This window comes from Rhinoderma darwinii, unplaced genomic scaffold (genome assembly GCF_050947455.1).
Source record: "Rhinoderma darwinii isolate aRhiDar2 unplaced genomic scaffold, aRhiDar2.hap1 Scaffold_481, whole genome shotgun sequence".
NCBI classification, from domain to species: Eukaryota; Metazoa; Chordata; class Amphibia; order Anura; family Rhinodermatidae; genus Rhinoderma; species Rhinoderma darwinii.
In genome coordinates this window covers 1-24,616 of record NW_027464027.1, presented here as the reverse complement: position 1 = coordinate 24,616, position 24,616 = coordinate 1, and the positions used below count along the sequence as shown (strand labels likewise).

General features: G+C 45.5%; 19 non-coding genes across 19 annotated transcripts; 7 read left to right on the top strand and 12 right to left on the bottom strand.

Annotated features, from left to right (window-relative positions):
• The first annotated feature begins 801 nt into the window (after window positions 1-801).
• On the top strand, window positions 802-875 carry TRNAN-GUU (transfer RNA asparagine (anticodon GUU)). Its single transcript has one exon. It is a non-coding gene; the product is annotated as a tRNA-Asn (tRNA).
• Window positions 876-1,442: 567 nt separating this feature from the next.
• On the bottom strand, window positions 1,443-1,528 carry TRNAY-GUA (transfer RNA tyrosine (anticodon GUA)). Its single transcript is given in 2 exon segments — window positions 1,443-1,478; window positions 1,492-1,528. It is a non-coding gene; the product is annotated as a tRNA-Tyr (tRNA).
• Window positions 1,529-2,567: 1,039 nt separating this feature from the next.
• Window positions 2,568-2,641, top strand: TRNAN-GUU (transfer RNA asparagine (anticodon GUU)). The gene has a single exon. It is a non-coding gene; the product is annotated as a tRNA-Asn (tRNA).
• A 567-nt stretch (window positions 2,642-3,208) lies between these two features.
• On the bottom strand, window positions 3,209-3,294 carry TRNAY-GUA (transfer RNA tyrosine (anticodon GUA)). The gene is given in 2 exon segments: window positions 3,209-3,244; window positions 3,258-3,294. It is a non-coding gene; the product is annotated as a tRNA-Tyr (tRNA).
• Window positions 3,295-4,333: 1,039 nt separating this feature from the next.
• On the top strand, window positions 4,334-4,407 carry TRNAN-GUU (transfer RNA asparagine (anticodon GUU)). Its single transcript has one exon. It is a non-coding gene; the product is annotated as a tRNA-Asn (tRNA).
• Window positions 4,408-4,974: 567 nt separating this feature from the next.
• On the bottom strand, window positions 4,975-5,060 carry TRNAY-GUA (transfer RNA tyrosine (anticodon GUA)). Its single transcript is given in 2 exon segments — window positions 4,975-5,010; window positions 5,024-5,060. It is a non-coding gene; the product is annotated as a tRNA-Tyr (tRNA).
• A 1,039-nt stretch (window positions 5,061-6,099) lies between these two features.
• Window positions 6,100-6,173, top strand: TRNAN-GUU (transfer RNA asparagine (anticodon GUU)). The gene has a single exon. It is a non-coding gene; the product is annotated as a tRNA-Asn (tRNA).
• Window positions 6,174-6,740: 567 nt separating this feature from the next.
• TRNAY-GUA (transfer RNA tyrosine (anticodon GUA)) lies at window positions 6,741-6,826 on the bottom strand. The gene is given in 2 exon segments: window positions 6,741-6,776; window positions 6,790-6,826. It is a non-coding gene; the product is annotated as a tRNA-Tyr (tRNA).
• A 1,031-nt stretch (window positions 6,827-7,857) lies between these two features.
• On the top strand, window positions 7,858-7,931 carry TRNAN-GUU (transfer RNA asparagine (anticodon GUU)). The gene has a single exon. It is a non-coding gene; the product is annotated as a tRNA-Asn (tRNA).
• Window positions 7,932-8,498: 567 nt separating this feature from the next.
• TRNAY-GUA (transfer RNA tyrosine (anticodon GUA)) lies at window positions 8,499-8,584 on the bottom strand. Its single transcript is given in 2 exon segments — window positions 8,499-8,534; window positions 8,548-8,584. It is a non-coding gene; the product is annotated as a tRNA-Tyr (tRNA).
• Window positions 8,585-10,256: 1,672 nt separating this feature from the next.
• On the bottom strand, window positions 10,257-10,342 carry TRNAY-GUA (transfer RNA tyrosine (anticodon GUA)). The gene is given in 2 exon segments: window positions 10,257-10,292; window positions 10,306-10,342. It is a non-coding gene; the product is annotated as a tRNA-Tyr (tRNA).
• A 1,041-nt stretch (window positions 10,343-11,383) lies between these two features.
• TRNAN-GUU (transfer RNA asparagine (anticodon GUU)) lies at window positions 11,384-11,457 on the top strand. Its single transcript has one exon. It is a non-coding gene; the product is annotated as a tRNA-Asn (tRNA).
• A 567-nt stretch (window positions 11,458-12,024) lies between these two features.
• On the bottom strand, window positions 12,025-12,110 carry TRNAY-GUA (transfer RNA tyrosine (anticodon GUA)). Its single transcript is given in 2 exon segments — window positions 12,025-12,060; window positions 12,074-12,110. It is a non-coding gene; the product is annotated as a tRNA-Tyr (tRNA).
• A 1,673-nt stretch (window positions 12,111-13,783) lies between these two features.
• Window positions 13,784-13,869, bottom strand: TRNAY-GUA (transfer RNA tyrosine (anticodon GUA)). Its single transcript is given in 2 exon segments — window positions 13,784-13,819; window positions 13,833-13,869. It is a non-coding gene; the product is annotated as a tRNA-Tyr (tRNA).
• A 1,672-nt stretch (window positions 13,870-15,541) lies between these two features.
• On the bottom strand, window positions 15,542-15,627 carry TRNAY-GUA (transfer RNA tyrosine (anticodon GUA)). The gene is given in 2 exon segments: window positions 15,542-15,577; window positions 15,591-15,627. It is a non-coding gene; the product is annotated as a tRNA-Tyr (tRNA).
• Window positions 15,628-16,657: 1,030 nt separating this feature from the next.
• Window positions 16,658-16,731, top strand: TRNAN-GUU (transfer RNA asparagine (anticodon GUU)). Its single transcript has one exon. It is a non-coding gene; the product is annotated as a tRNA-Asn (tRNA).
• A 567-nt stretch (window positions 16,732-17,298) lies between these two features.
• TRNAY-GUA (transfer RNA tyrosine (anticodon GUA)) lies at window positions 17,299-17,384 on the bottom strand. The gene is given in 2 exon segments: window positions 17,299-17,334; window positions 17,348-17,384. It is a non-coding gene; the product is annotated as a tRNA-Tyr (tRNA).
• Window positions 17,385-19,056: 1,672 nt separating this feature from the next.
• On the bottom strand, window positions 19,057-19,142 carry TRNAY-GUA (transfer RNA tyrosine (anticodon GUA)). Its single transcript is given in 2 exon segments — window positions 19,057-19,092; window positions 19,106-19,142. It is a non-coding gene; the product is annotated as a tRNA-Tyr (tRNA).
• A 1,674-nt stretch (window positions 19,143-20,816) lies between these two features.
• On the bottom strand, window positions 20,817-20,902 carry TRNAY-GUA (transfer RNA tyrosine (anticodon GUA)). Its single transcript is given in 2 exon segments — window positions 20,817-20,852; window positions 20,866-20,902. It is a non-coding gene; the product is annotated as a tRNA-Tyr (tRNA).
• Between the last annotated feature and the right edge of the window lie 3,714 nt (window positions 20,903-24,616).

Below are 24,616 nucleotides of genomic sequence, written 5' to 3'. Positions count from 1 at the left end.
CCACAATTGTGATCATCACATACTTTTCAACCTGTAGCTTTAAGCTTTTTTTTTTTTTTTTTTTATTTTTTTATTTAAGTGTGGATGTCTTTCTCCCGTAAAAGCAGAAGGAGCGTGGAGCTTACAGGGTGCCGGGTGGTGTAAAAGTATAGGTGAGTCGTTAGTGTACAGAGTGAAGAATTGTGGGAAGAGAAAATAAATCAGAATGATTTAAATAAGAAAGTCGCAACGTAGAAAAGATGGTCTAGATCCAATGGCCCATTTGGTTGTGGGCCCAAAAGCCTTTGCCTGTGCCACTTTGTTGCAAAGGCGAAAACATGTGGCATGAGAAACTGGGAGGTTGCGTGTATAAAAAGCATAGTCTGAAGGTCGTGAAAATGAGATGGTCAGGGATCTGGGGTCTCTATTCTATTTTTACGAGAAAAACATGTGATTCCGACCGGGGATAATGGCCAAATTGTAACAGGGGGCGTGAGTAAAAGAGAACACTTAGCAGAGGATGGTTTCGATGCATCGACCTCTGGGTTATGGGCCCAGCACGCTTCCGCTGCGCCACTCTGCTGCCATACCTCCAAAAGAGAGGGGTAGCCTATTACCCGCTGACTGTTGTTAAGACGCTAATGTGGAGGCCATCTCTGTGTTGCAATTGTCCATTTGTTGGCGGCTGTAGTTCCACGCAGTTGTTATGTTTTATCATTCTCTTCTTTTTATTGTGTTGATCAGAAGGTCCTCTAAGAAACATACTCCATTTACCATGTTGTGGCTTTTTTACGACTTTAATCAAAGTGGCGGAGCGTGGTTGTCTCTGTGGCGCAATTGGTTAGCGCGTTCGGCTGTTAACCGGAAGGTTGGTGGTTCAAGCCCACCCAGGGACGGCAGTGTCCTCTTTTTGTCTCAGTTGCATGTTACAGAAAATCCTATGGTGCCTCTCAACTTAAAGTTTCGGCCAGAAGAGGAGGGCACCGGTTGTAAGACCATTTCAACATGTACAGTGTGAAAAATTTTGAGAAGAGAAAAAAATCCCAGTGATTTGGATGACATAGTTGCAATGTAGAAAGAATGGTCCAGAGCCTTTGGCCCTCTTTGGTTGTGGGCCTAAATGTCTTTCCATGCGCCACTCTGTTTCAAAGAAGATGACACATGACATGAGAAACTGGGAGGTTCAAGCAAAGCTTGAAGGTTGTGAAAACTTTTTTTTGTCTGATAACCAAAAGGTTGGTGGTTCAAGCCCACCCAGGGATGATTGTACCCTCTTTTTGTTTCAGTTGCATGTCAGAGTTACAGAAAGTCCTACTGTGGCTCTCAACTGAGAGTTTCGGTCGGATGCCCATTTCAAATACCCAACACAAACAAGAGACCCCTCTGAAAATAGATAGAAGACGAGGGCACCGGGAGAGCATTTGTCGACAGGTTGAAACATCATCTATGAGACTAACAAAAGTTCCTTCGAGCCGGAATTGAACCAGCGACCTAAGGATTGCTGATTTTCTACTACAGTCCTCCGCTCTACCAGCTGAGCTATCGAAGGCTTGCCGAGCTGGTTGTCGGGTGCTTCCTAAGCTTGCAAATGAGTTACATGAGTAGGGAAACAGAGGAGAATTGTCCCGCTCTTTGAAAAACTCGGCAAACCAAAACTTTGGAGAATACGGGCGTCGATCCCGTTACCTCTCGCATGCTAAGCGAGCGCTCTACCATTTGAGCTAATCCCCCTTCTGGCAGTCCATGTTGGGGTCCATGCTGGTTTTCATGTTGGGGTGCCTGATTCACCACAATTGTGATCATCACATACTTTTCAACCTGTAGCTTTAAGCTTTTTTTTTTTTTTTTTTTATTTTTTTATTTAAGTGTGGATGTCTTTCTCCCGTAAAAGCAGAAGGAGCGTGGAGCTTACAGGGTGCCGGGTGGTGTAAAAGTATAGGTGAGTCGTTAGTGTACAGAGTGAAGAATTGTGGGAAGAGAAAATAAATCAGAATGATTTAAATAAGAAAGTCGCAACGTAGAAAAGATGGTCTAGATCCAATGGCCCATTTGGTTGTGGGCCCAAAAGCCTTTGCCTGTGCCACTTTGTTGCAAAGGCGAAAACATGTGGCATGAGAAACTGGGAGGTTGCGTGTATAAAAAGCATAGTCTGAAGGTCGTGAAAATGAGATGGTCAGGGATCTGGGGTCTCTATTCTATTTTTACGAGAAAAACATGTGATTCCGACCGGGGATAATGGCCAAATTGTAACAGGGGGCGTGAGTAAAAGAGAGCACTTAGCAGAGGATGGTTTCGATGCATCGACCTCTGGGTTATGGGCCCAGCACGCTTCCGCTGCGCCACTCTGCTGCCATACCTCCAAAAGAGAGGGGTAGCCTATTACCCGCTGACTGTTGTTAAGACGCTAATGTGGAGGCCATCTCTGTGTTGCAATTGTCCATTTGTTGGCGGCTGTAGTTCCACGCAGTTGTTATGTTTTATCATTCTCTTCTTTTTATTGTGTTGATCAGAAGGTCCTCTAAGAAACATACTCCATTTACCATGTTGTGGCTTTTTTACGACTTTAATCAAAGTGGCGGAGCGTGGTTGTCTCTGTGGCGCAATTGGTTAGCGCGTTCGGCTGTTAACCGGAAGGTTGGTGGTTCAAGCCCACCCAGGGACGGCAGTGTCCTCTTTTTGTCTCAGTTGCATGTTACAGAAAATCCTATGGTGCCTCTCAACTTAAAGTTTCGGCCAGAAGAGGAGGGCACCGGTTGTAAGACCATTTCAACATGTACAGTGTGAAAAATTTTGAGAAGAGAAAAAAATCCCAGTGATTTGGATGACATAGTTGCAATGTAGAAAGAATGGTCCAGAGCCTTTGGCCCTCTTTGGTTGTGGGCCTAAATGTCTTTCCATGCGCCACTCTGTTTCAAAGAAGATGACACATGACATGAGAAACTGGGAGGTTCAAGCAAAGCTTGAAGGTTGTGAAAACTTTTTTTTGTCTGATAACCAAAAGGTTGGTGGTTCAAGCCCACCCAGGGATGATTGTACCCTCTTTTTGTTTCAGTTGCATGTCAGAGTTACAGAAAGTCCTACTGTGGCTCTCAACTGAGAGTTTCGGTCGGATGCCCATTTCAAATACCCAACACAAACAAGAGACCCCTCTGAAAATAGATAGAAGACGAGGGCACCGGGAGAGCATTTGTCGACAGGTTGAAACATCATCTATGAGACTAACAAAAGTTCCTTCGAGCCGGAATTGAACCAGCGACCTAAGGATTGCTGATTTTCTACTACAGTCCTCCGCTCTACCAGCTGAGCTATCGAAGGCTTGCCGAGCTGGTTGTCGGGTGCTTCCTAAGCTTGCAAATGAGTTACATGAGTAGGGAAACAGAGGAGAATTGTCCCGCTCTTTGAAAAACTCGGCAAACCAAAACTTTGGAGAATACGGGCGTCGATCCCGTTACCTCTCGCATGCTAAGCGAGCGCTCTACCATTTGAGCTAATCCCCCTTCTGGCAGTCCATGTTGGGGTCCATGCTGGTTTTCATGTTGGGGTGCCTGATTCACCACAATTGTGATCATCACATACTTTTCAACCTGTAGCTTTAAGCTTTTTTTTTTTTTTTTTTTATTTTTTTATTTAAGTGTGGATGTCTTTCTCCCGTAAAAGCAGAAGGAGCGTGGAGCTTACAGGGTGCCGGGTGGTGTAAAAGTATAGGTGAGTCGTTAGTGTACAGAGTGAAGAATTGTGGGAAGAGAAAATAAATCAGAATGATTTAAATAAGAAAGTCGCAACGTAGAAAAGATGGTCTAGATCCAATGGCCCATTTGGTTGTGGGCCCAAAAGCCTTTGCCTGTGCCACTTTGTTGCAAAGGCGAAAACATGTGGCATGAGAAACTGGGAGGTTGCGTGTATAAAAAGCATAGTCTGAAGGTCGTGAAAATGAGATGGTCAGGGATCTGGGGTCTCTATTCTATTTTTACGAGAAAAACATGTGATTCCGACCGGGGATAATGGCCAAATTGTAACAGGGGGCGTGAGTAAAAGAGAACACTTAGCAGAGGATGGTTTCGATGCATCGACCTCTGGGTTATGGGCCCAGCACGCTTCCGCTGCGCCACTCTGCTGCCATACCTCCAAAAGAGAGGGGTAGCCTATTACCCGCTGACTGTTGTTAAGACGCTAATGTGGAGGCCATCTCTGTGTTGCAATTGTCCATTTGTTGGCGGCTGTAGTTCCACGCAGTTGTTATGTTTTATCATTCTCTTCTTTTTATTGTGTTGATCAGAAGGTCCTCTAAGAAACATACTCCATTTACCATGTTGTGGCTTTTTTACGACTTTAATCAAAGTGGCGGAGCGTGGTTGTCTCTGTGGCGCAATTGGTTAGCGCGTTCGGCTGTTAACCGGAAGGTTGGTGGTTCAAGCCCACCCAGGGACGGCAGTGTCCTCTTTTTGTCTCAGTTGCATGTTACAGAAAATCCTATGGTGCCTCTCAACTTAAAGTTTCGGCCAGAAGAGGAGGGCACCGGTTGTAAGACCATTTCAACATGTACAGTGTGAAAAATTTTGAGAAGAGAAAAAAATCCCAGTGATTTGGATGACATAGTTGCAATGTAGAAAGAATGGTCCAGAGCCTTTGGCCCTCTTTGGTTGTGGGCCTAAATGTCTTTCCATGCGCCACTCTGTTTCAAAGAAGATGACACATGACATGAGAAACTGGGAGGTTCAAGCAAAGCTTGAAGGTTGTGAAAACTTTTTTTTGTCTGATAACCAAAAGGTTGGTGGTTCAAGCCCACCCAGGGATGATTGTACCCTCTTTTTGTTTCAGTTGCATGTCAGAGTTACAGAAAGTCCTACTGTGGCTCTCAACTGAGAGTTTCGGTCGGATGCCCATTTCAAATACCCAACACAAACAAGAGACCCCTCTGAAAATAGATAGAAGACGAGGGCACCGGGAGAGCATTTGTCGACAGGTTGAAACATCATCTATGAGACTAACAAAAGTTCCTTCGAGCCGGAATTGAACCAGCGACCTAAGGATTGCTGATTTTCTACTACAGTCCTCCGCTCTACCAGCTGAGCTATCGAAGGCTTGCCGAGCTGGTTGTCGGGTGCTTCCTAAGCTTGCAAATGAGTTACATGAGTAGGGAAACAGAGGAGAATTGTCCCGCTCTTTGAAAAACTCGGCAAACCAAAACTTTGGAGAATACGGGCGTCGATCCCGTTACCTCTCGCATGCTAAGCGAGCGCTCTACCATTTGAGCTAATCCCCCTTCTGGCAGTCCATGTTGGGGTCCATGCTGGTTTTCATGTTGGGGTGCCTGATTCACCACAATTGTGATCATCACATACTTTTCAACCTGTAGCTTTAAGCTTTTTTTTTTTTTTTTTTTATTTTTTTATTTAAGTGTGGATGTCTTTCTCCCGTAAAAGCAGAAGGAGCGTGGAGCTTACAGGGTGCCGGGTGGTGTAAAAGTATAGGTGAGTCGTTAGTGTACAGAGTGAAGAATTGTGGGAAGAGAAAATAAATCAGAATGATTTAAATAAGAAAGTCGCAACGTAGAAAAGATGGTCTAGATCCAATGGCCCATTTGGTTGTGGGCCCAAAAGCCTTTGCCTGTGCCACTTTGTTGCAAAGGCGAAAACATGTGGCATGAGAAACTGGGAGGTTGCGTGTATAAAAAGCATAGTCTGAAGGTCGTGAAAATGAGATGGTCAGGGATCTGGGGTCTCTATTCTATTTTTACGAGAAAAACATGTGATTCCGACCGGGGATAATGGCCAAATTGTAACAGGGGGCGTGAGTAAAAGAGAACACTTAGCAGAGGATGGTTTCGATGCATCGACCTCTGGGTTATGGGCCCAGCACGCTTCCGCTGCGCCACTCTGCTGCCATACCTCCAAAAGAGAGGGGTAGCCTATTACCCGCTGACTGTTGTTAAGACGCTAATGTGGAGGCCATCTCTGTGTTGCAATTGTCCATTTGTTGGCGGCTGTAGTTCCACGCAGTTGTTATGTTTTATCATTCTCTTCTTTTTATTGTGTTGATCAGAAGGTCCTCTAAGAAACATACTCCATTTACCATGTTGTGGCTTTTTTACGACTTTAATCAAAGTGGCGGAGCGTGGTTGTCTCTGTGGCGCAATTGGTTAGCGCGTTCGGCTGTTAACCGGAAGGTTGGTGGTTCAAGCCCACCCAGGGACGGCAGTGTCCTCTTTTTGTCTCAGTTGCATGTTACAGAAAATCCTATGGTGCCTCTCAACTTAAAGTTTCGGCCAGAAGAGGAGGGCACCGGTTGTAAGACCATTTCAACATGTACAGTGTGAAAAATTTTGAGAAGAGAAAAAAATCCCAGTGATTTGGATGACATAGTTGCAATGTAGAAAGAATGGTCCAGAGCCTTTGGCCCTCTTTGGTTGTGGGCCTAAATGTCTTTCCATGCGCCACTCTGTTTCAAAGAAGATGACACATGACATGAGAAACTGGGAGGTTCAAGCAAAGCTTGAAGGTTGTGAAAACTTTTTTTTGTCTGATAACCAAAAGGTTGGTGGTTCAAGCCCACCCAGGGATGATTGTACCCTCTTTTTGTTTCAGTTGCATGTCAGAGTTACAGAAAGTCCTACTGTGGCTCTCAACTGAGAGTTTCGGTCGGATGCCCATTTCAAATACCCAACACAAACAAGAGACCCCTCTGAAAATAGATAGAAGACGAGGGCACCGGGAGAACATTTGTCGACAGGTTGAAACATCATCTATGAGACTAACAAAAGTTCCTTCGAGCCGGAATTGAACCAGCGACCTAAGGATTGCTGATTTTCTACTACAGTCCTCCGCTCTACCAGCTGAGCTATCGAAGGCTTGCCGAGCTGGTTGTCGGGTGCTTCCTAAGCTTGCAAATGAGTTACATGAGTAGGGAAACAGAGGAGAATTGTCCCGCTCTTTGAAAAACTCGGCAAACCAAAACTTTGGAGAATACGGGCGTAGATCCCGTTACCTCTCGCATGCTAAGCGAGCGCTCTACCATTTGAGCTAATCCCCCTTCTGGCAGTCCATGTTGGGGTCCATGCTGGTTTCCATGTTGGGGTGCCTGATTCACCACAATTGTGATCATCACATACTTTTCAACCTGTAGCTTTAAGCTTTTTTTTTTTTTTTTTTTTTTTAAGTGTGGATGTCTTTCTCCCGTAAAAGCAGAAGGAGCGTGGAGCTTACAGGGTGCCGGGTGGTGTAAAAGTATAGGTGAGTCGTTAGTGTACAGAGTGAAGAATTGTGGGAAGAGAAAAGAAATCAGAATGATTTAAATAAGAAAGTCGCAACGTAGAAAAGATGGTCTAGATCCAATGGCCCATTTGGTTGTGGGCCCAAAAGCCTTTGCCTGTGCCACTTTGTTGCAAAGGCGAAAACATGTGGCATGAGAAACTGGGAGGTTGCGTGTATAAAAAGCATAGTCTGAAGGTCGTGAAAATGAGATGGTCAGGGATCGGGGGTCTCTATTCTATTTTTACGAGAAAAACATGTGATTCCGACCGGGGATAATGGCCAAATTGTAACAGGGGGCGTGAGTAAAAGAGAGCACTTAGCAGAGGATGGTTTCGATGCATCGACCTCTGGGTTATGGGCCCAGCACGCTTCCGCTGCGCCACTCTGCTGCCATACCTCCAAAAGAGAGGGGTAGCCTATTACCCGCTGACTGTTGTTAAGACGCTAATGTGGAGGCCATCTCTGTGTTGCAATTGTCCATTTGTTGGCGGCTGTAGTTCCACGCAGTTGTTATGTTTTATCATTCTCTTCTTTTTATTGTGTTGATCAGAAGGTCCTCTAAGAAACATACTCCATTTACCATGTTGTGGCTTTTTTACGACTTTAATCAAAGTGGCGGAGCGTGGTTGTCTCTGTGGCGCAATTGGTTAGCGCGTTCGGCTGTTAACCGGAAGGTTGGTGGTTCAAGCCCACCCAGGGACGGCAGTGTCCTCTTTTTGTCTCAGTTGCATGTTACAGAAAATCCTATGGTGCCTCTCAACTTAAAGTTTCGGCCAGAAGAGGAGGGCACCGGTTGTAAGACCATTTCAACATGTACAGTGTGAAAAATTTTGAGAAGAGAAAAAAATCCCAGTGATTTGGATGACATAGTTGCAATGTAGAAAGAATGGTCCAGAGCCTTTGGCCCTCTTTGGTTGTGGGCCTAAATGTCTTTCCATGCGCCACTCTGTTTCAAAGAAGATGACACATGACATGAGAAACTGGGAGGTTCAAGCAAAGCTTGAAGGTTGTGAAAACTTTTTTTTGTCTGATAACCAAAAGGTTGGTGGTTCAAGCCCACCCAGGGATGATTGTACCCTCTTTTTGTTTCAGTTGCATGTCAGAGTTACAGAAAGTCCTACTGTGGCTCTCAACTGAGAGTTTCGGTCGGATGCCCATTTCAAATACCCAACACAAACAAGAGACCCCTCTGAAAATAGATAGAAGACGAGGGCACCGGGAGAGCATTTGTCGACAGGTTGAAACATCATCTATGAGACTAACAAAAGTTCCTTCGAGCCGGAATTGAACCAGCGACCTAAGGATTGCTGATTTTCTACTACAGTCCTCCGCTCTACCAGCTGAGCTATCGAAGGCTTGCCGAGCTGGTTGTCGGGTGCTTCCTAAGCTTGCAAATGAGTTACATGAGTAGGGAAACAGAGGAGAATTGTCCCGCTCTTTGAAAAACTCGGCAAACCAAAACTTTGGAGAATACGGGCGTCGATCCCGTTACCTCTCGCATGCTAAGCGAGCGCTCTACCGTTTGAGCTAATCCCCCTTCTGGCAGTCCATGTTGGGGTCCATGCTGGTTTTCATGTTGGGGTGCCTGATTCACCACAATTGTGATCATCACATACTTTTCAACCTGTAGCTTTAAGCTTTTTTTTTTTTTTTTTTTATTTAAGTGTGGATGTCTTTCTCCCGTAAAAGCAGAAGGAGCGTGGAGCTTACAGGGTGCCGGGTGGTGTAAAAGTATAGGTGAGTCGTTAGTGTACAGAGTGAAGAATTGTGGGAAGAGAAAATAAATCAGAATGATTTAAATAAGAAAGTCGCAACGTAGAAAAGATGGTCTAGATCCAATGGCCCATTTGGTTGTGGGCCCAAAAGCCTTTGCCTGTGCCACTTTGTTGCAAAGGCGAAAACATGTGGCATGAGAAACTGGGAGGTTGCGTGTATAAAAAGCATAGTCTGAAGGTCGTGAAAATGAGATGGTCAGGGATCGGGGGTCTCTATTCTATTTTTACGAGAAAAACATGTGATTCCGACCGGGGATAATGGCCAAATTGTAACAGGGGGCGTGAGTAAAAGAGAGCACTTAGCAGAGGATGGTTTCGATGCATCGACCTCTGGGTTATGGGCCCAGCACGCTTCCGCTGCGCCACTCTGCTGCCATACCTCCAAAAGAGAGGGGTAGCCTATTACCCGCTGACTGTTGTTAAGACGCTAATGTGGAGGCCATCTCTGTGTTGCAATTGTCCATTTGTTGGCGGCTGTAGTTCCACGCAGTTGTTATGTTTTATCATTCTCTTCTTTTTATTGTGTTGATCAGAAGGTCCTCTAAGAAACATACTCCATTTACCATGTTGTGGCTTTTTTACGACTTTAATCAAAGTGGGGGAGCGTGGTTGTCTCTGTGGCGCAATTGGTTAGCGCGTTCGGCTGTTAACCGGAAGGTTGCTGGTTCAAGCCCACCCAGGGACGGCAGTGTCCTCTTTTTGTCTCAGTTGCATGTTACAGAAAATCCTATGGTGCCTCTCAACTTAAAGTTTCGGCCAGAAGAGGAGGGCACCGGTTGTAAGACCATTTCAACATGTACAGTGTGAAAAATTTTGAGAAGAGAAAAAAATCCCAGTGATTTGGATGACATAGTTGCAATGTAGAAAGAATGGTCCAGAGCCTTTGGCCCTCTTTGGTTGTGGGCCTAAATGTCTTTCCATGCGCCACTCTGTTTCAAAGAAGATGACACATGACATGAGAAACTGGGAGGTTCAAGCAAAGCTTGAAGGTTGTGAAAACTTTTTTTTGTCTGATAACCAAAAGGTTGGTGGTTCAAGCCCACCCAGGGATGATTGTACCCTCTTTTTGTTTCAGTTGCATGTCAGAGTTACAGAAAGTCCTACTGTGGCTCTCAACTGAGAGTTTCGGTCGGATGCCCATTTCAAATACCCAACACAAACAAGAGACCCCTCTGAAAATAGATAGAAGACGAGGGCACCGGGAGAGCATTTGTCGACAGGTTGAAACATCATCTATGAGACTAACAAAAGTTCCTTCGAGCCGGAATTGAACCAGCGACCTAAGGATTGCTGATTTTCTACTACAGTCCTCCGCTCTACCAGCTGAGCTATCGAAGGATTGCCGAGCTGGTTGTCGGGTGCTTCCTAAGCTTGCAAATGAGTTACATGAGTAGGGAAACAGAGGAGAATTGTCCCGCTCTTTGAAAAACTCGGCAAACCAAAACTTTGGAGAATACGGGCGTCGATCCCGTTACCTCTCGCATGCTAAGCGAGCGCTCTACCATTTGAGCTAATCCCCCTTCTGGCAGTCCATGTTGGGGTCCATGCTGGTTTTCATGTTGGGGTGCCTGATTCACCACAATTGTGATCATCACATACTTTTCAACCTGTAGCTTTAAGCTTTTTTTTTTTTTTTTTTTTTTTTTTTTTATTTAAGTGTGGATGTCTTTCTCCCGTAAAAGCAGAAGGAGCGTGGAGCTTACAGGGTGCCGGGTGGTGTAAAAGTATAGGTGAGTCGTTAGTGTACAGAGTGAAGAATTGTGGGAAGAGAAAATAAATCAGAATGATTTAAATAAGAAAGTCGCAACGTAGAAAAGATGGTCTAGATCCAATGGCCCATTTGGTTGTGGGCCCAAAAGCCTTTGCCTGTGCCACTTTGTTGCAAAGGCGAAAACATGTGGCATGAGAAACTGGGAGGTTGCGTGTATAAAAAGCATAGTCTGAAGGTCGTGAAAATGAGATGGTCAGGGATCGGGGGTCTCTATTCTATTTTTACGAGAAAAACATGTGATTCCGACCGGGGATAATGGCCAAATTGTAACAGGGGGCGTGAGTAAAAGAGAGCACTTAGCAGAGGATGGTTTCAATGCATCGACCTCTGGGTTATGGGCCCAGCACGCTTCCGCTGCGCCACTCTGCTGCCATACCTCCAAAAGAGAGGGGTAGCCTATTACCCGCTGACTGTTGTTAAGACGCTAATGTGGAGGCCATCTCTGTGTTGCAATTGTCCATTTGTTGGCGGCTGTAGTTCCACGCAGTTGTTATGTTTTATCATTCTCTTCTTTTTATTGTGTTGATCAGAAGGTCCTCTAAGAAACATACTCCATTTACCATGTTGTGGCTTTTTTACGACTTTAATCAAAGTGGGGGAGCGTGGTTGTCTCTGTGGCGCAATTGGTTAGCGCGTTCGGCTGTTAACCGGAAGGTTGGTGGTTCAAGCCCACCCAGGGACGGCAGTGTCCTCTTTTTGTCTCAGTTGCATGTTACAGAAAATCCTATGGTGCCTCTCAACTTAAAGTTTCGGCCAGAAGAGGAGGGCACCGGTTGTAAGACCATTTCAACATGTACAGTGTGAAAAATTTTGAGAAGAGAAAAAAATCCCAGTGATTTGGATGACATAGTTGCAATGTAGAAAGAATGGTCCAGAGCCTTTGGCCCTCTTTGGTTGTGGGCCTAAATGTCTTTCCATGCGCCACTCTGTTTCAAAGAAGATGACACATGACATGAGAAACTGGGAGGTTCAAGCAAAGCTTGAAGGTTGTGAAAACTTTTTTTTGTCTGATAACCAAAAGGTTGGTGGTTCAAGCCCACCCAGGGATGATTGTACCCTCTTTTTGTTTCAGTTGCATGTCAGAGTTACAGAAAGTCCTACTGTGGCTCTCAACTGAGAGTTTCGGTCGGATGCCCATTTCAAATACCCAACACAAACAAGAGACCCCTCTGAAAATAGATAGAAGACGAGGGCACCGGGAGAGCATTTGTCGACAGGTTGAAACATCATCTATGAGACTAACAAAAGTTCCTTCGAGCCGGAATTGAACCAGCGACCTAAGGATTGCTGATTTTCTACTACAGTCCTCCGCTCTACCAGCTGAGCTATCGAAGGCTTGCCGAGCTGGTTGTCGGGTGCTTCCTAAGCTTGCAAATGAGTTACATGAGTAGGGAAACAGAGGAGAATTGTCCCGCTCTTTGAAAAACTCGGCAAACCAAAACTTTGGAGAATACGGGCGTCGATCCCGTTACCTCTCGCATGCTAAGCGAGCGCTCTACCATTTGAGCTAATCCCCCTTCTGGCAGTCCATGTTGGGGTCCATGCTGGTTTCCATGTTGGGGTGCCTGATTCACCACAATTGTGATCATCACATACTTTTCAACCTGTAGCTTTAAGCTTTTTTTTTTTTTTTTTTTTTTTTAAGTGTGGATGTCTTTCTCCCGTAAAAGCAGAAGGAGCGTGGAGCTTACAGGGTGCCGGGTGGTGTAAAAGTATAGGTGAGTCGTTAGTGTACAGAGTGAAGAATTGTGGGAAGAGAAAAGAAATCAGAATGATTTAAATAAGAAAGTCGCAACGTAGAAAAGATGGTCTAGATCCAATGGCCCATTTGGTTGTGGGCCCAAAAGCCTTTGCCTGTGCCACTTTGTTGCAAAGGCGAAAACATGTGGCATGAGAAACTGGGAGGTTGCGTGTATAAAAAGCATAGTCTGAAGGTCGTGAAAATGAGATGGTCAGGGATCGGGGGTCTCTATTCTATTTTTACGAGAAAAACATGTGATTCCGACCGGGGATAATGGCCAAATTGTAACAGGGGGCGTGAGTAAAAGAGAGCACTTAGCAGAGGATGGTTTCGATGCATCGACCTCTGGGTTATGGGCCCAGCACGCTTCCGCTGCGCCACTCTGCTGCCATACCTCCAAAAGAGAGGGGTAGCCTATTACCCGCTGACTGTTGTTAAGACGCTAATGTGGAGGCCATCTCTGTGTTGCAATTGTCCATTTGTTGGCGGCTGTAGTTCCACGCAGTTGTTATGTTTTATCATTCTCTTCTTTTTATTGTGTTGATCAGAAGGTCCTCTAAGAAACATACTCCATTTACCATGTTGTGGCTTTTTTACGACTTTAATCAAAGTGGGGGAGCGTGGTTGTCTCTGTGGCGCAATTGGTTAGCGCGTTCGGCTGTTAACCGGAAGGTTGCTGGTTCAAGCCCACCCAGGGACGGCAGTGTCCTCTTTTTGTCTCAGTTGCATGTTACAGAAAATCCTATGGTGCCTCTCAACTTAAAGTTTCGGCCAGAAGAGGAGGGCACCGGTTGTAAGACCATTTCAACATGTACAGTGTGAAAAATTTTGAGAAGAGAAAAAAATCCCAGTGATTTGGATGACATAGTTGCAATGTAGAAAGAATGGTCCAGAGCCTTTGGCCCTCTTTGGTTGTGGGCCTAAATGTCTTTCCATGCGCCACTCTGTTTCAAAGAAGATGACACATGACATGAGAAACTGGGAGGTTCAAGCAAAGCTTGAAGGTTGTGAAAACTTTTTTTTGTCTGATAACCAAAAGGTTGGTGGTTCAAGCCCACCCAGGGATGATTGTACCCTCTTTTTGTTTCAGTTGCATGTCAGAGTTACAGAAAGTCCTACTGTGGCTCTCAACTGAGAGTTTCGGTCGGATGCCCATTTCAAATACCCAACACAAACAAGAGACCCCTCTGAAAATAGATAGAAGACGAGGGCACCGGGAGAGCATTTGTCGACAGGTTGAAACATCATCTATGAGACTAACAAAAGTTCCTTCGAGCCGGAATTGAACCAGCGACCTAAGGATTGCTGATTTTCTACTACAGTCCTCCGCTCTACCAGCTGAGCTATCGAAGGCTTGCCGAGCTGGTTGTCGGGTGCTTCCTAAGCTTGCAAATGAGTTACATGAGTAGGGAAACAGAGGAGAATTGTCCCGCTCTTTGAAAAACTCGGCAAACCAAAACTTTGGAGAATACGGGCGTCGATCCCGTTACCTCTCGCATGCTAAGCGAGCGCTCTACCATTTGAGCTAATCCCCCTTCTGGCAGTCCATGTTGGGGTCCATGCTGGTTTCCATGTTGGGGTGCCTGATTCACCACAATTGTGATCATCACATACTTTTCAACCTGTAGCTTTAAGCTTTTTTTTTTTTTTTTTTTTTTTAAGTGTGGATGTCTTTCTCCCGTAAAAGCAGAAGGAGCGTGGAGCTTACAGGGTGCCGGGTGGTGTAAAAGTATAGGTGAGTCGTTAGTGTACAGAGTGAAGAATTGTGGGAAGAGAAAAGAAATCAGAATGATTTAAATAAGAAAGTCGCAACGTAGAAAAGATGGTCTAGATCCAATGGCCCATTTGGTTGTGGGCCCAAAAGCCTTTGCCTGTGCCACTTTGTTGCAAAGGCGAAAACATGTGGCATGAGAAACTGGGAGGTTGCGTGTATAAAAAGCATAGTCTGAAGGTCGTGAAAATGAGATGGTCAGGGATCGGGGGTCTCTATTCTATTTTTACGAGAAAAACATGTGATTCCGACCGGGGATAATGGCCAAATTGTAACAGGGGGCGTGAGTAAAAGAGAGCACTTAGCAGAGGATGGTTTCGATGCATCGACCTCTGGGTTATGGGCCCAGCACGCTTCCGCTGCGCCACTCTGCTGCCATACCTCCAAAAGAGAGGGGTAGCCTATTACCCGCTGACTGTTGTTAAGACGCTAATGTGGAGGCCATCTCTGTGTTGCAATTGTCCATTTGTTGGCGGCTGTAGTTCCACGCAGTTGTTATGTTTTATCATTCTCTTCTTTTTATTGTGTTGATCAGAAGGTCCTCTAAGAAACATACTCCATTTACCATGTTGTGGCTTTTTTACGACTTTAATCAAAGTGGGGGAGCGTGGTTGTCTCTGTGGCGCAATTGGTTAGCGCGTTCGGCTGTTAACCGGAAGGTTGCTGGTTCAAGCCCACCCAGGGACGGCAGTGTCCTCTTTTTGTCTCAGTTGCATGTTACAGAAAATCCTATGGTGCCTCTCAACTTAAAGTTTCGGCCAGAAGAGGAGGGCACCGGTTGTAAGACCATTTCAACATGTACAGTGTGAAAAATTTTGAGAAGAGAAAAAAATCCCAGTGATTTGGATGACATAGTTGCAATGTAGAAAGAATGGTCCAGAGCCTTTGGCCCTCTTTGGTTGTGGGCCTAAATGTCTTTCCATGCGCCACTCTGTTTCAAAGAAGATGACACATGACATGAGAAACTGGGAGGTTCAAGCAAAGCTTGAAGGTTGTGAAAACTTTTTTTTGTCTGATAACCAAAAGGTTGGTGGTTCAAGCCCACCCAGGGATGATTGTACCCTCTTTTTGTTTCAGTTGCATGTCAGAGTTACAGAAAGTCCTACTGTGGCTCTCAACTGAGAGTTTCGGTCGGATGCCCATTTCAAATACCCAACACAAACAAGAGACCCCTCTGAAAATAGATAGAAGACGAGGGCACCGGGAGAGCATTTGTCGACAGGTTGAAACATCATCTATGAGACTAACAAAAGTTCCTTCGAGCCGGAATTGAACCAGCGACCTAAGGATTGCTGATTTTCTACTACAGTCCTCCGCTCTACCAGCTGAGCTATCGAAGGCTTGCCGAGCTGGTTGTCGGGTGCTTCCTAAGCTTGCAAATGAGTTACATGAGTAGGGAAACAGAGGAGAATTGTCCCGCTCTTTGAAAAACTCGGCAAACCAAAACTTTGGAGAATACGGGCGTCGATCCCGTTACCTCTCGCATGCTAAGCGAGCGCTCTACCATTTGAGCTAATCCCCCTTCTGGCAGTCCATGTTGGGGTCCATGCTGGTTTCCATGTTGGGGTGCCTGATTCACCACAATTGTGATCATCACATACTTTTCAACCTGTAGCTTTAAGCTTTTTTTTTTTTTTTTTTTTTTAAGTGTGGATGTCTTTCTCCCGTAAAAGCAGAAGGAGCGTGGAGCTTACAGGGTGCCGGGTGGTGTAAAAGTATAGGTGAGTCGTTAGTGTACAGAGTGAAGAATTGTGGGAAGAGAAAAGAAATCAGAATGATTTAAATAAGAAAGTCGCAACGTAGAAAAGATGGTCTAGATCCAATGGCCCATTTGGTTGTGGGCCCAAAAGCCTTTGCCTGTGCCACTTTGTTGCAAAGGCGAAAACATGTGGCATGAGAAACTGGGAGGTTGCGTGTATAAAAAGCATAGTCTGAAGGTCGTGAAAATGAGATGGTCAGGGATCGGGGGTCTCTATTCTATTTTTACGAGAAAAACATGTGATTCCGACCGGGGATAATGGCCAAATTGTAACAGGGGGCGTGAGTAAAAGAGAGCACTTAGCAGAGGATGGTTTCGATGCATCGACCTCTGGGTTATGGGCCCAGCACGCTTCCGCTGCGCCACTCTGCTGCCATACCTCCAAAAGAGAGGGGTAGCCTATTACCCGCTGACTGTTGTTAAGACGCTAATGTGGAGGCCATCTCTGTGTTGCAATTGTCCATTTGTTGGCGGCTGTAGTTCCACGCAGTTGTTATGTTTTATCATTCTCTTCTTTTTATTGTGTTGATCAGAAGGTCCTCTAAGAAACATACTCCATTTACCATGTTGTGGCTTTTTTACGACTTTAATCAAAGTGGGGGAGCGTGGTTGTCTCTGTGGCGCAATTGGTTAGCGCGTTCGGCTGTTAACCGGAAGGTTGGTGGTTCAAGCCCACCCAGGGACGGCAGTGTCCTCTTTTTGTCTCAGTTGCATGTTACAGAAAATCCTATGGTGCCTCTCAACTTAAAGTTTCGGCCAGAAGAGGAGGGCACCGGTTGTAAGACCATTTCAACATGTACAGTGTGAAAAATTTTGAGAAGAGAAAAAAATCCCAGTGATTTGGATGACATAGTTGCAATGTAGAAAGAATGGTCCAGAGCCTTTGGCCCTCTTTGGTTGTGGGCCTAAATGTCTTTCCATGCGCCACTCTGTTTCAAAGAAGATGACACATGACATGAGAAACTGGGAGGTTCAAGCAAAGCTTGAAGGTTGTGAAAACTTTTTTTTGTCTGATAACCAAAAGGTTGGTGGTTCAAGCCCACCCAGGGATGATTGTACCCTCTTTTTGTTTCAGTTGCATGTCAGAGTTACAGAAAGTCCTACTGTGGCTCTCAACTGAGAGTTTCGGTCGGATGCCCATTTCAAATACCCAACACAAACAAGAGACCCCTCTGAAAATAGATAGAAGACGAGGGCACCGGGAGAGCATTTGTCGACAGGTTGAAACATCATCTATGAGACTAACAAAAGTTCCTTCGAGCCGGAATTGAACCAGCGACCTAAGGATTGCTGATTTTCTACTACAGTCCTCCGCTCTACCAGCTGAGCTATCGAAGGCTTGCCGAGCTGGTTGTCGGGTGCTTCCTAAGCTTGCAAATGAGTTACATGAGTAGGGAAACAGAGGAGAATTGTCCCGCTCTTTGAAAAACTCGGCAAACCAAAACTTTGGAGAATACGGGCGTCGATCCCGTTACCTCTCGCATGCTAAGCGAGCGCTCTACCATTTGAGCTAATCCCCCTTCTGGCAGTCCATGTTGGGGTCCATGCTGGTTTCCATGTTGGGGTGCCTGATTCACCACAATTGTGATCATCACATACTTTTCAACCTGTAGCTTTAAGCTTTTTTTTTTTTTTTTTTTTTTAAGTGTGGATGTCTTTCTCCCGTAAAAGCAGAAGGAGCGTGGAGCTTACAGGGTGCCGGGTGGTGTAAAAGTATAGGTGAGTCGTTAGTGTACAGAGTGAAGAATTGTGGGAAGAGAAAAGAAATCAGAATGATTTAAATAAGAAAGTCGCAACGTAGAAAAGATGGTCTAGATCCAATGGCCCATTTGGTTGTGGGCCCAAAAGCCTTTGCCTGTGCCACTTTGTTGCAAAGGCGAAAACATGTGGCATGAGAAACTGGGAGGTTGCGTGTATAAAAAGCATAGTCTGAAGGTCGTGAAAATGAGATGGTCAGGGATCGGGGGTCTCTATTCTATTTTTACGAGAAAAACATGTGATTCCGACCGGGGATAATGGCCAAATTGTAACAGGGGGCGTGAGTAAAAGAGAGCACTTAGCAGAGGATGGTTTCGATGCATCGACCTCTGGGTTATGGGCCCAGCACGCTTCCGCTGCGCCACTCTGCTGCCATACCTCCAAAAGAGAGGGGTAGCCTATTACCCGCTGACTGTTGTTAAGACGCTAATGTGGAGGCCATCTCTGTGTTGCAATTGTCCATTTGTTGGCGGCTGTAGTTCCACGCAGTTGTTATGTTTTATCATTCTCTTCTTTTTATTGTGTTGATCAGAAGGTCCTCTAAGAAACATACTCCATTTACCATGTTGTGGCTTTTTTACGACTTTAATCAAAGTGGGGGGAGCGTGGTTGTCTCTGTGGCGCAATTGGTTAGCGCGTTCGGCTGTTAACCGGAAGGTTGCTGGTTCAAGCCCACCCAGGGACGGCAGTGTCCTCTTTTTGTCTCAGTTGCATGTTACAGAAAATCCTATGGTGCCTCTCAACTTAAAGTTTCGGCCAGAAGAGGAGGGCACCGGTTGTAAGACCATTTCAACATGTACAGTGTGAAAAATTTTGAGAAGAGAAAAAAATCCCAGTGATTTGGATGACATAGTTGCAATGTAGAAAGAATGGTCCAGAGCCTTTGGCCCTCTTTGGTTGTGGGCCTAAATGTCTTTCCATGCGCCACTCTGTTTCAAAGAAGATGACACATGACATGAGAAACTGGGAGGTTCAAGCAAAGCTTGAAGGTTGTGAAAACTTTTTTTTGTCTGATAACCAAAAGGTTGGTGGTTCAAGCCCACCCAGGGATGATTGTACCCTCTTTTTGTTTCAGTTGCATGTCAGAGTTACAGAAAGTCCTACTGTGGCTCTCAACTGAGAGTTTCGGTCGGATGCCCATTTCAAATACCCAACACAAACAAGAGACCCCTCTGAAAATAGATAGAAGACGAGGGCACCGGGAGAGCATTTGTCGACAGGTTGAAACATCATCTATGAGACTAACAAAAGTTCCTTCGAGCCGGAATTGAACCAGCGACCTAAGGATTGCTGATTTTCTACTACAGTCCTCCGCTCTACCAGCTGAGCTATCGAAGGCTTGCCGAGCTGGTTGTCGGGTGCTTCCTAAGCTTGCAAATGAGTTACATGAGTAGGGAAACAGAGGAGAATTGTCCCGCTCTTTGAAAAACTCGGCAAACCAAAACTTTGGAGAATACGGGCGTCGATCCCGTTACCTCTCACATGCTAAGCGAGCACTCTACCATTTGAGCTAATCCCCCTTCTGGCAGTCCATGTTGGGGTCCATGCTGGTTTCCATGTTGGGGTGCCTGATTCACCACAATTGTGATCATCACATACTTTTCAACCTGTAGCTTTAAGCTTTTTTTTTTTTTTTTTTTTTTTTTAAGTGTGGATGTCTTTCTCCCGTAAAAGCAGAAGGAGCGTGGAGCTTACAGGGTGCCGGGTGGTGTAAAAGTATAGGTGAGTCGTTAGTGTACAGAGTGAAGAATTGTGGGAAGAGAAAAGAAATCAGAATGATTTAAATAAGAAAGTCGCAACGTAGAAAAGATGGTCTAGATCCAATGGCCCATTTGGTTGTGGGCCCAAAAGCCTTTGCCTGTGCCACTTTGTTGCAAAGGCGAAAACATGTGGCATGAGAAACTGGGAGGTTGCGTGTATAAAAAGCATAGTCTGAAGGTCGTGAAAATGAGATGGTCAGGGATCGGGGGTCTCTATTCTATTTTTACGAGAAAAACATGTGATTCCGACCGGGGATAATGGCCAAATTGTAACAGGGGGCGTGAGTAAAAGAGAGCACTTAGCAGAGGATGGTTTCGATGCATCGACCTCTGGGTTATGGGCCCAGCACGCTTCCGCTGCGCCACTCTGCTGCCATACCTCCAAAAGAGAGGGGTAGCCTATTACCCGCTGACTGTTGTTAAGACGCTAATGTGGAGGCCATCTCTGTGTTGCAATTGTCCATTTGTTGGCGGCTGTAGTTCCACGCAGTTGTTATGTTTTATCATTCTCTTCTTTTTATTGTGTTGATCAGAAGGTCCTCTAAGAAACATACTCCATTTACCATGTTGTGGCTTTTTTACGACTTTAATCAAAGTGGGGGAGCGTGGTTGTCTCTGTGGCGCAATTGGTTAGCGCGTTCGGCTGTTAACCGGAAGGTTGCTGGTTCAAGCCCACCCAGGGACGGCAGTGTCCTCTTTTTGTCTCAGTTGCATGTTACAGAAAATCCTATGGTGCCTCTCAACTTAAAGTTTCGGCCAGAAGAGGAGGGCACCGGTTGTAAGACCATTTCAACATGTACAGTGTGAAAAATTTTGAGAAGAGAAAAAAATCCCAGTGATTTGGATGACATAGTTGCAATGTAGAAAGAATGGTCCAGAGCCTTTGGCCCTCTTTGGTTGTGGGCCTAAATGTCTTTCCATGCGCCACTCTGTTTCAAAGAAGATGACACATGACATGAGAAACTGGGAGGTTCAAGCAAAGCTTGAAGGTTGTGAAAACTTTTTTTTGTCTGATAACCAAAAGGTTGGTGGTTCAAGCCCACCCAGGGATGATTGTACCCTCTTTTTGTTTCAGTTGCATGTCAGAGTTACAGAAAGTCCTACTGTGGCTCTCAACTGAGAGTTTCGGTCGGATGCCCATTTCAAATACCCAACACAAACAAGAGACCCCTCTGAAAATAGATAGAAGACGAGGGCACCGGGAGAGCATTTGTCGACAGGTTGAAACATCATCTATGAGACTAACAAAAGTTCCTTCGAGCCGGAATTGAACCAGCGACCTAAGGATTGCTGATTTTCTACTACAGTCCTCCGCTCTACCAGCTGAGCTATCGAAGGCTTGCCGAGCTGGTTGTCGGGTGCTTCCTAAGCTTGCAAATGAGTTACATGAGTAGGGAAACAGAGGAGAATTGTCCCGCTCTTTGAAAAACTCGGCAAACCAAAACTTTGGAGAATACGGGCGTCGATCCCGTTACCTCTCACATGCTAAGCGAGCACTCTACCATTTGAGCTAATCCCCCTTCTGGCAGTCCATGTTGGGGTCCATGCTGGTTTCCATGTTGGGGTGCCTGATTCACCACAATTGTGATCATCACATACTTTTCAACCTGTAGCTTTAAGCTTTTTTTTTTTTTTTTTTTTTTTTTAAGTGTGGATGTCTTTCTCCCGTAAAAGCAGAAGGAGCGTGGAGCTTACAGGGTGCCGGGTGGTGTAAAAGTATAGGTGAGTCGTTAGTGTACAGAGTGAAGAATTGTGGGAAGAGAAAAGAAATCAGAATGATTTAAATAAGAAAGTCGCAACGTAGAAAAGATGGTCTAGATCCAATGGCCCATTTGGTTGTGGGCCCAAAAGCCTTTGCCTGTGCCACTTTGTTGCAAAGGCGAAAACATGTGGCATGAGAAACTGGGAGGTTGCGTGTATAAAAAGCATAGTCTGAAGGTCGTGAAAATGAGATGGTCAGGGATCGGGGGTCTCTATTCTATTTTTACGAGAAAAACATGTGATTCCGACCGGGGATAATGGCCAAATTGTAACAGGGGGCGTGAGTAAAAGAGAGCACTTAGCAGAGGATGGTTTCGATGCATCGACCTCTGGGTTATGGGCCCAGCACGCTTCCGCTGCGCCACTCTGCTGCCATACCTCCAAAAGAGAGGGGTAGCCTATTACCCGCTGACTGTTGTTAAGACGCTAATGTGGAGGCCATCTCTGTGTTGCAATTGTCCATTTGTTGGCGGCTGTAGTTCCACGCAGTTGTTATGTTTTATCATTCTCTTCTTTTTATTGTGTTGATCAGAAGGTCCTCTAAGAAACATACTCCATTTACCATGTTGTGGCTTTTTTACGACTTTAATCAAAGTGGGGGAGCGTGGTTGTCTCTGTGGCGCAATTGGTTAGCGCGTTCGGCTGTTAACCGGAAGGTTGCTGGTTCAAGCCCACCCAGGGACGGCAGTGTCCTCTTTTTGTCTCAGTTGCATGTTACAGAAAATCCTATGGTGCCTCTCAACTTAAAGTTTCGGCCAGAAGAGGAGGGCACCGGTTGTAAGACCATTTCAACATGTACAGTGTGAAAAATTTTGAGAAGAGAAAAAAATCCCAGTGATTTGGATGACATAGTTGCAATGTAGAAAGAATGGTCCAGAGCCTTTGGCCCTCTTTGGTTGTGGGCCTAAATGTCTTTCCATGCGCCACTCTGTTTCAAAGAAGATGACACATGACATGAGAAACTGGGAGGTTCAAGCAAAGCTTGAAGGTTGTGAAAACTTTTTTTTGTCTGATAACCAAAAGGTTGGTGGTTCAAGCCCACCCAGGGATGATTGTACCCTCTTTTTGTTTCAGTTGCATGTCAGAGTTACAGAAAGTCCTACTGTGGCTCTCAACTGAGAGTTTCGGTCGGATGCCCATTTCAAATACCCAAACACCAACAAGAGACCCCTCTGAAAATAGATAGAAGACGAGGGCACCGGGAGAGCATTTGTCGACAGGTTGAAACATCATCTATGAGACTACAAAAGTTCCTTCGAGCCGGAATTGAACCAGCGACCTAAGGATTGCTGATTTTCTACTACAGTCCTCCGCTCTACCAGCTGAGCATCGAAGGCTTGCCGAGCTGGTTGTCGGGTGCTTCCTAAGCTTGCAAATGAGTTACATGAGTAGGGAAACAGAGGAGAATTGTCCCGCTCTTTGAAAAACTCGGCAAACCAAAACTTTGGAGAATACGGGCGTCGATCCCCGTTACCTCTCACATGCTAAGCGAGCACTCTACCATTTGAGCTAATCCCCTTCTGGCAGTCCATGTTGGGGTCCATGCTGTTTTCCATGTTGGGGTGCCTGATTCACCACAATTGTGATCATCACATACTTTTCAACCTGTAGCTTTAAGCTTTTTTTTTTTTTTTTTTTTTTTTTAAGTGTGGAGTCTTTCTCCCGTAAAAGCAGAAGGAGCGTGGCTTACAGGGTGCCGGGTGGTGTAAAAGTATAGGTGAGTCGTTAGTGTACAGAGTGAAGAATTGTGGAGAGAAAATGAAATCAGAATTGAATGTTAAATAAGAAAGTCGCAACGTAGAAAAGATGGTCTAGATCCAATGGCCCATTTGGTTGTGGGCCCAAAAGCCTTTGCCTGTGCCACTTTGTTGCAAAGGCGAAAACATGTGGCATGAGAAACTGGGAGGTTGCGTGTATAAAAAGCATAGTCTGAAGGTCGTGAAAATGAGATGGTCAGGGATCGGGGGTCTCTATTCTATTTTTACGAGAAAAACATGTGATTCCGACCGGGATAATGGCCAAATTGTAACAGGGGGCGTGAGTAAAAGAGAGCACTTAGCAGAGGATGGTTTCGATGCATCGACCTCTGGGTTATGGGCCCAGCACGCTTCCGCTGCGCCACTCTGCTGCCATACCTCCAAAAGAGAGGGGTAGCCTATTACCCGCTGACTGTTGTTTAAGACGCTAATGTGGAGGCCATCTCTGTGTTGCAATTGTCCATTGTTGGCGGCTGTAGTTCCACGCTGTGTTATGTTTTATTCATTCTCTTCTTTTTATTGTGTTGATCAGAAGGTCCTCTAAGAAACATACTCCATTTACCATGTTGTGGCTTTTTACGACTTTAATCAAAGTGGGGAGCGTGTTGTCTCTGTGCGCAATTGGTTAGCGCGTTCGGCTGTTAACCGGAAGGTTGCTGGTTCAAGCCCACCCAGGGACGGCAGTGTCCTCTTTTTGTCTCAGTTGCTTGTTACAGAAAATCCTATGGTGCCTCTCAACTTAAAGTTTCGGCCAGAAGAGGAGGGCACCGGTTGTAAGACCATTTCAACATGTACAGTGTGAAAAATTTGAGAAGAGAAAAAAAATCCCAGTGATTTGGATGACATAGTTGCAATGTAGAAAGAATGGTCCAGAGCCTTTGGCCCTCTTTGGTTGTGGGCTAAATGTCTTTCCATGGCGCCACTCTGTTTCAAAGAAGATGACACATGACATGAGAAACTGGAGGTTCAAGCAAAGCTTGAAGGTTGTGAAAACTTTTTTTTGTCTGATAACCAAAAGGTTGGTGGTTCAAGCCCACCAGGGATGATTGTACCTCTTTTTGTTTCAGTTGCATGTCAGAGTTACAGAAAGTCCTACTGTGGCTCTCAACTGAGAGTTTCGGTCGGATGCCCATTTCAAATTACCAAACACAAACAAGAGACCCCTCTGAAAATAGATAGAAGACGAGGCACCGGGAGAGCATTGTCGACAGGTTGAAACATCATCTATGAGACTAACAAAGTTCCTTCGAGCCGGAAATGAACCAGCGACCTAAGGATTGCTGATTTCTACTACAGTCCTCCGCTCTACCAGCTGAGCTATCGAAGGCTTGCCGAGCTGGTTGTCGGGTGCTTCCTAAGCTTGCAAATGAGTTACATGAGTAGGGAAACAGAGGAGAATTGTCCCGCTCTTTGAAAAACTCGGCAAACCAAAACTTTGGAGAATACGGGCGTCGATCCCGTTACCTCTCGCATGCTAAGCGAGCGCTCTACCATTTGAGCTAATCCCCCTTCTGGCAGTCCATGTTGGTCCATG